An 8,594-nucleotide genomic window follows, 5' to 3' on the forward strand; every position below is an offset into this window, starting at 1 on the left:
CTAATCTAGCAGAGGCCATGTCAGAGCTCACGCCACCTGCTCCTGCCAGAGAAGAGGCATGTACCACTGGAGATGACCATCCATGCAGGCAGTTTGCAAAGCAAGAATGCAGAAGATGGAAAATGGTCTCATGCCCCAGGAGATTATATCTGGCCTGCTTGGTGTTGTGCATTGTCACTGCTCAGAAAATACCCTGGGTTAGCTTCTTTGAGCAAGAGACCTCCCAAACTTGCTCTCTGGACAGTGTCATGTGGCAGGGGATCAATACGGTGTCTTGGGTTGTTTAGAGGACACCTTGGTCACTCATCCTGGCACAAGGGTGAGCGTGCATCCTCCTGGTCTCCTCTGTACGTGCCTTGTCCCATGCATGGAGACTCAGCTGGGTACCAGCCACAGGGCTGGGCAGCGTGGGGTCAGCGACAGCCCTGGCTGAAAATGCCTGTGGGACAGAGCAAGGGGGGACACACAGCACTGGAAAAGGGGCAGGCAAGGCCAATCTACCAGCCAGCCAAGGCAGAAGGCATGCAGGGCACAGCCGCTTCCAGCAGGCTGCTCCAGGAGGCAACTTTTCTCTTGAGTTTGCATGAAAAGCAGAGCCCACTAGATGGCAATCACAGGTCTAGGATGGCCAAGATCCCTGCAAAGCTCCCCAGGTTTAGCTCTCCGGAAGTGTAAAACAGACTGTATGTAGCGACTGTATCATGAGCACACTGGTATTCAGATTTCCTAATATTTCCTGAGAGCTACTTAGGGATAATTGTCCAATAAATCTGAGGTTTCTTTGCCATATGCTGAATTAGAAGTGCTGTGCTTTTTCAAACTGTCTCCTTCACTGATGCTTCAACAGGGTTCAGTTACACAGATTGACTTGAGCTAATCGAGTAGGTCACCAAGGCCAGAAGGAAGGAGGAAGGCTCCTTCTCTGCCACGTCCCTCCCATCCCAAACACGGTGAATACCCTCACTCTGCCAGGTCTGACTTTCCCTGGGCGTGTGCCACTCCGACAGTGCTCTGCCAGGCTGGGGATCCAGGTGGATCTGTGAAAGGCCCAGCAAGTGCCAGAACAAACACAAGGGAGAGGGCAAAACATGTCTGGGATCAGAGAAGTGAGCAAGAGGGGCAGGACTTACCGTTCTTGGTGGCTGGGAGCTGTTAGATGTTACCTGTAACTTCAGCTTTAGGAACTTTTTCTTAACAAATCTGCTTTTCTTTGAGGAATACATAGTGTTTTCAGCCATGGATATAAATAAATTAATTTTATTTTGGGAGGGACACCAAAGTGGAGGTCTTCCAGTCCAACATACACAGCTCAACACAGGTGAGATCAGGTTGCTCAGGTACTTTTCTGAGTGTTGAAGATCTCCAGGTATGGAAATTCCCTACAACTCTGGTCTCTGTTTGAAGATTTGTTCCCCTACACAAAGAAAAAGGTTTTCTTTTCATCTGATGAAGATTTCTCATGCTCTAGCTTGTATGTCTATTACCTCTTGTCTTACCACCGCACACCTTTTGAGAGGAGTTGACTGGATCAACCTTACCTAGATAGACTAGTTACCTAGATAACTGTAGACAGTATTAAATCACCTTCACCTCCCAAAGAATATACTCCCAGAGAAGTTTTACACCAACAGAGTTTTGCTATCAAGTATCATCACAACTTCATTTAGTTTAAAATAACTTTTTCCAGTTTCTGACCAAAAAAAAAAGAGAAGTCAAAAAGCAACCAAAAAAAAAAAAAACTTTGTAAAGCATTGGGCAGTTACATACATAAACCTGTCTGATACATTGGTCCCAAAGCAAAGCTTTTTATGTTTCTTCAAAAAAAATCAGTGTCTGTGGTTCCCCCTATGTGGTTCACTACACCCATTCAAGGAAGTGTGATTTGCAACACTAGCAGCTGACACCCACACATAAAGCTTTAATGACTTCAGCTGGGGTGAGGGTTCTGACTCACTAACAGGGGCTTATTACCAGTCTGGGAGAGCTGACCTGACCACTTGATCCCCCTTTATCCCACCCTCTTTTGGAGGTTCCCACCCCAGCTGCAGGCACAGCTAAAGGTCTCCTTAAACACCACTGCCATAAACTATAACCCAGCTGTGAAGGTAAACCTGCACCAATTTTGGTTTTCTTCCATGCATGAGGGCTGTGATTTATAATTCATGAACTGTTTTGCTCGGAGATTATCTGGAAATTGATGGACTGATGGAATTGAAGCTTCATTTCCAGACTCAGGGAGCTCTGATAATCACAGCTGAATCATATAGTCTGTATTGTGCTCATGATGTGAGCTACAAGGAAAATGAGAGGTTATCTCTGCACTCACAGACAATGAATCAACAAAAAGACATCATTAAAGAACTAAAACTGAGGGAGGAGTACAACAGGAGTTCAAAGTCACATGAACTCACTGATTATGTTCAAAACAAGCCACTGGGGAAGTGCGAACTTCTGGGTTACTTTGAATTAACCTTGACAGCGTAATATTCCTTCAAAAAACAGAGCACAAGATGAACGTTATCATTCTAAAACCCAGTATTGTTGCCAAGTATTTCATTTAGTGAAAACAAAATACTCAATTCTATAGGCAAGTAGAGTGGATAATCAATATACTCAAGTCTCTGTCCTCAATACTCTCTGAAGTCTCCATAGGCAAGAAGTAGAGTGGATCTGCAGAAGTGACAGTCTATCTTTCAGATCCTTTATTCCTGATTAATGCAAAACTCCCACTGAAATGTAAAGGTTTGACTGACCATAACTAGTAATTGAATATTGCCACAGCCAGTTTGCAATGTAAGTATTCTCCACAACAGGAAAGGGATATGAAAGTTTCCCTGAACTCCTATGATTTTCTGTAATTCATACAATGACATCATGATTCCAGGCACTAACTTTTGCACTCACTATCACATGCTGGATGAATGTTACACCGTCTCACTGCCCCTTCAGGGTCCCTTTGATCCAGGCAGACACACCAGCTGTGGCAGCTGCTGAGCTTTGTCTGGAGGAAGAAAATTCTCTTCTATGGAATATTTAAAGATTTTTTTTTGGTTGATTCATTTGAAGCTGAAATAAACTTTCTGAATTTATCTTACAAAAAAGAAACACCACCTTTTCTCAAGCCTATGCAAATCTCATTTTCACAAAATGGAATTGTTTGTATTTTTTATTTCATTATATAATATACGATTTAAAGATGTTTAAATACACAAAAACATTGAAGCAAATGCAGTTTAGCATACAAACTAGAAACATATGTTGAAACAGGACTTTTTTTTTTTTTTCCTGTCTTTTGAGTTGAAACCTCAGCAAATTCAATTCCACTTCTGAGAACATTTCAAATTCCACAGGCGGGCAGATCCCAGCAGCCTCTTCCACCACAGCATGTTTCACCCTTTCCACTGCTGGTGCCTTACTCTATTTTCTGAGCTGCTTTGCAGCAATACTGGAGTTACAGGAGTCCTATCACTCAGCTCTTTTATGTGTGGGATCACATTTTCAGGAGGATTGTTTTTAGCAAAGCTGTGCAAATCTGCTTGAAAAGATGACCTAGCATAGGTCTGCTTAGGACATGGGCCAGCTCTGCTGGGCATGCAGCGAAACACAAATGGAGGCTTTTCTCAGCTCTAATAATTGCAGCCAGACCTGGTGCTGCTTAATTTAACAGCAAGGCTCTGAGGCCAAGATTTTCTGTTAGCAGAATCACGTGGGAATTGTAAAATGCTCAGAATGTCTGAAAATCAGTTGGCTTATTCAGATGGCTGAACAGTGGACTTCGGAGACACAGCTTCAGGCAGACATTTTCAAAAGTCTTGGCTCTATCGACTGTAGCAAGCAAGGTGATAGCACTCTTCCTTTATATTGCTTAGAGAGATGCAGGTATTCAAACAACTGAGTCATATTTCTAGCTTTAGAAATCTGGCCTCTAATTCAGTGATTGCCCCTCTTCCATTTGGGTGCTCATAATTTTATTATGCAAAAGTCAGTCTTTATTGGGGAATGGAAAAGAGATCAAGCTTAGCCTTTTAATTGTCTTTTCTTTAGAAAGGGAGAAAATGTTTTCACTGCTACTTTTTTTTTTTTTTTTTTTTTTTGCCTAACAGAAACTAGAAATGATATCATGGGGATGTGCTGGCATGGAGAGCCAGTGGTAGGAGAGACCAGGATGATGCCTCAGGGTAAACATAGGGAAGCAGATGCCAACATAAGCAGCAAGAGCGCCCTCCTTTGCCCACATCAATGGGAAGTCCCAGAAAGATTTATGCCCTGACCAGGTCTTCTACCATCTATTTTTAAGATCTGTCTGAACTGCTCTGCCTGTTCCTCAGTCCCCAGGATGTACAACCACATGGCCACAGGCACAAGACCCTCATCCTCCAGTCACCCATCAGGATGCTGATATGACACTCCGTCCTGTGACCCGGAAGGGATGTGATGGACACACATCCAGTTGGGGACGCACAACAGACTCTGGTCATAGATGAGATAGTCCTTCTCTGGAGCACATCTGATACGATGCTGGAGGAGAAGACATGGTGCGTTTCCCTCAAACACCTTCTGCAGTGGATGTGTGGCCCATTGTGGCTCAGAGGTTGCCTGCTGTGTCCTCTGAATCCCACACTTTCATTTGATCCCCATTCTCTTCAGAAAGGAAATGATGGTATCCTGAGAGCTACAAGCACATAAATGTTCATATTCACAGCTGTTCTCCCTCAAAAAGAGGGTGGCCTCATCCCTGCCCTAGCAAAACCATCCCCTGGTTCATACTTCCCACTGCCCCTGGTGTTGTCTGGGATAGTGTGAGATGTGAGCTCATGATTAAGCAGCAGGGAAAGGCTGTGTGAACCCCTGCCCCTGGTTCTAGCTGGCCCAGGCAAATGTGACTTGGATTCACAGTCCCCCTGCACAAAGCCCTTTCCTGACACAACGTGAGTCCCAAATTGGCCAGGGGCTGCTTGTGGTGGTCCTCCATACCCTTTGCCAGGGTTGGAATGGATACTCTCAGGTCACTGCAAGCTGCTTTTATTGCAGGTTCCTTCTCCTTTCCTGCCAGGCACATTTTCCCTTGAACCATATCCAGGTCTCCACCTGAGCAATACTCACCCGCCACTTCACCACATGTCAAATGCCTGTTCAAGCACTAAACCAACAATGTCCCTGCAGAGTTTTCATTTATCTGATAGCAAGCAGATTGAAATTGCTGGTTACATGCTTACCCCTGCTATGTAAAGCCGAGGAGCTTTAACTCTTTGCTTACAGCTGACAAAGACTGGCAGGAAGTTTGCCTCCAACACCTCTGCTCTCTCTTGTTTCTGACATATGAAATTGCCATGTCTCCTTGAGCTTGGTGAGCAGTATTAAAGAGTAATTAAAGCCAATTTGGAGCATGAAGGGTGTCTGTACAGCCAGCAGAGCCCAGCAGGCACCTGCAGGAACAACACAGCTACCGAGGGGGGAAAGGGGATGAGGTGGTGTGGTGCTGCTGTGCTTGAGCCACTGGGTCCAGTTCAGTAGAAAAAAACTGGTGGAGGACACAGGGTTTTGCTCTCTCCTGGGCACCAAGTCATTCCCACATCCAGGTGTAGGCCCAAAGGCCCCCACCCTGGTAAATTGAGGATGACTACAAAAATGGGTGTGTGGAGATGACTTTAAGCAGCAAATTTCAAATGGAAGGATTTCCTTTGTAAGGGCCATGTGCCACCACCAAAGGGCATCCCACCTGCTCTGCTGCACATGGACACTTCTCAAATCCACAGCAAAACCCAGAGCTGCTCAAGGCATAAACTATTTTTTTTTTTTGTATAACAGTATAATTAAATTTTGTTTGGGAGCAAGAGACAGCTTTACACTAGCAGAGAAGTTGAACCTTGAAATATTCTCCTTCAGTTCCAGAAGCTGTGACTCCCACTACCCATGTTAGCCTGCTACATAAGGCTTTCAAAGCTCTGCACTTGAAAGGGAAGGCTCCCTTGGTAATGCACATAGGCTAGCACTACACAATGCATTCTCATTTCATTCACTCTGTTTTGGAGAATTAATATGTTGTCTGGGAGCTCTGGCAGATTGCAACCTGCCATGTGCCAACAGTGCTATCCTGGTGCAAAAATAAAAGCTCTATACTGAGATGACAAACAAGACACAAAAAGTAATAATTCACCTCAAATCAGCACTGGTAGAGCTTCACCTACAGAACCCATCTGTTTTGGGAAAATGTTCTTCATAAAAGGGGTAGACAAAGTGGTGCAAGGATGCCAACAAGAACAATCAGCTGTCTGGAAACTGTTTTCTTTCCAGAGAAATTGAAATAACGGAGTAGGTTACCTTGGGAGGCTGATGAGGTTTCTAAGAACAAAGAGAAATTCTGTTGGAAATGGTTAAATTATATCTGATCATATCTTGTAACAGGGGAAGTGACTGGCTGGCCCTTCAACATCCCTTCTAGAGCTATTTTTGTGTTTCCATGACAACTCTTTTTCAGATACAATTTTTCATTGTATCACTGGGGTATTCTAAGGTGACTCATGGAAGCAGTTTATGGGGGTTGATACTTAACACCCACATGTGAATAGCTAATAACTTTTTTTTCCCTAGACTGATCCTCCTATTAATTATTTGAGGACACTTTCATATAAATCTGTCATTAAACCATTTTCATCGTGTTTCCATCCCCCCACTGAAATTCAGCCAAAGATGGGATGACAGCAACAAGATCACACCCACTTTCAGTAGGACAGAGAGGGAAGAATAACGTTTCCTGTAGCTGCTACCAAAGGAAGTTCATTTAAGCAAGATTTTCCAGCTGGAATTTGCCCAGGTATGCCAGGGTTCACATCGTTGCTCTTTTAAAAATAATATTAGAATGGCCAGAGAGAATTTGAATGCTCATTGCCTTCCAGAGATAGGAGCTCCAGCTGAGCAGTATCCTTTCCTCCCTGGGGAAGGGACCTGAGGTGGGACTAGACACGGTGCAGAACCAGTGCAGACGGTGTTGCCAGCTTGGACATACTGGAAAAGAAGCTAAAGAAGAAGCTGCAATCCGCAGGAACGCACATCAGCCAGGACTGATAAAGAAATACTCAGTAAGCAAGTATTCTTGGCCAGAGAGTGAGCTCTTACAAGAGGTTTCCACAACAGCAGTAGCATAAAGGGTGAAAACAGCTATCGAGTGACTGAGAGCTGGTGGTACTAGAGTAGAGGGTGAGGTCAGATATTGCAGGTGAGATGGGAGAAATTCACTTCGTCTTTTAGGGACAAGCTGGAATTTTCCTCCTAATGGGTATTCTACACCCTCCTTACGTAACTGTAGGAAAATGCTGGTTAAACAGATGCTGGGCTGCTACCCTGAGTGATCTCTCAACTGGCCTGGCAGGCGGCTTGGCAATTGCCTAGGATCCAAAGGCCTGGATGGAAAACTCTGAAACAGAAGCTGCTTGCCACGTAGCACATTGGCATCCTGTGGAAAAGACCTTGGCCTGGGACCAGCTACTTCTGAGTAACAAAACCAGCCATAGAACGAGCTAGCACGGATACTTTGTAACTGTAATTTACACACAATTTAAGCACTTTTAGTTGGTGACAAAAGTAAGAGTAACGAGACTGTCTGAGCACCTACACAGACATGAAGACAGAGATTACAAGAGTGATGTTACACACCCGTTAAAAAAACAACCACTTGCCTCGCCCTCCAAATTGTTTTTCTTTAATTTTTTCCCTTTTGCTGTACACCACCCCACTTCAGTTTCACAGGAGCTTCCCACAGGGCCAAGCCAGCCAACGCGTCCACATGGTGCATCTGCTGGTCCCCCAACACATTCCCAGTGATGCTTTGCAGACCTCCTTGGGTGGAGGTGCAGCAGCCACGGTGAAAGCTGGGCCACCTGGGCCAGACAAGGAGTTTTCCCCTACAGCTGCTCTTGTTGAATCAGCAGACAGCAGCAATTGTTTGAGGAGCTGGGCCTGATTCACATCTCGCTTGGACTAATATTTCAGTTGAGAATGTATCGGTGTGCAGCTGCTGTAAGCAAGGTCAAAATGAGCTCTCATACACAAAAGGAAATAGAGAACAGAGGCAGCTCTGGGTCAAAGTCATAGGAAAGGCACGGTGGTGCTTAATTGCACGTATAGTTACTCTATACATTATATCATACGTTATGCTCTTCCTGCTCCTGCAGCCAGCCAGCAATCCAGGGCGAAGTTGCGGAGGAAATGGACTTTAGTTCCTCCACCTGTCCGCTGTGTGGCTTGGGGAGACTCTCCATCACCCCATGCCTCTGGGAGCACGCAGGACACAAGCTGGGACAGCTCCAATGCTGCCCTCACAGTCATCTTCTTTAACTGTTAAAATGCCCCTGGCACCCAAGGAAGATACAGAAAGTGAAAATGCTGTAGGTTAAAAGGCACTGCTGTGTCCTTCATAGCAGCGTGTAGAAATGAGATGAAGATGCTGGATGGACAACACGTAGGCAGCAGAAAGTGTTCTTGGGCTGTGCTTCTCAGTATTAGCAAGGGTGAGGGATTCTAGCTGTAATTCTAGCTCCTTCAGATTAGGTATCTCTGGTCTGCGGGATTTGTTTTGATTCCTCGTGTAGTGAACA

At 45.0% G+C, this 8,594-nt stretch overlaps 1 long non-coding RNA gene across 1 annotated transcript; it reads right to left on the reverse strand.

Moving 5' to 3' along the window:
- Window positions 1-1,241: 1,241 nt before the first annotated feature.
- LOC121062189 lies at window positions 1,242-2,786 on the reverse strand. Its single transcript, XR_005815457.1, has 2 exons — window positions 2,635-2,786; window positions 1,242-1,414 (listed from the first exon to the last, which is right to left on the reverse strand). It is a non-coding gene; the product is annotated as an uncharacterized LOC121062189 (long non-coding RNA).
- Between the last annotated feature and the right edge of the window lie 5,808 nt (window positions 2,787-8,594).

Source organism: Cygnus olor, chromosome Z (genome assembly GCF_009769625.2).
Source record: "Cygnus olor isolate bCygOlo1 chromosome Z, bCygOlo1.pri.v2, whole genome shotgun sequence".
NCBI lineage: Eukaryota > Metazoa > Chordata > Aves > Anseriformes > Anatidae > Cygnus > Cygnus olor.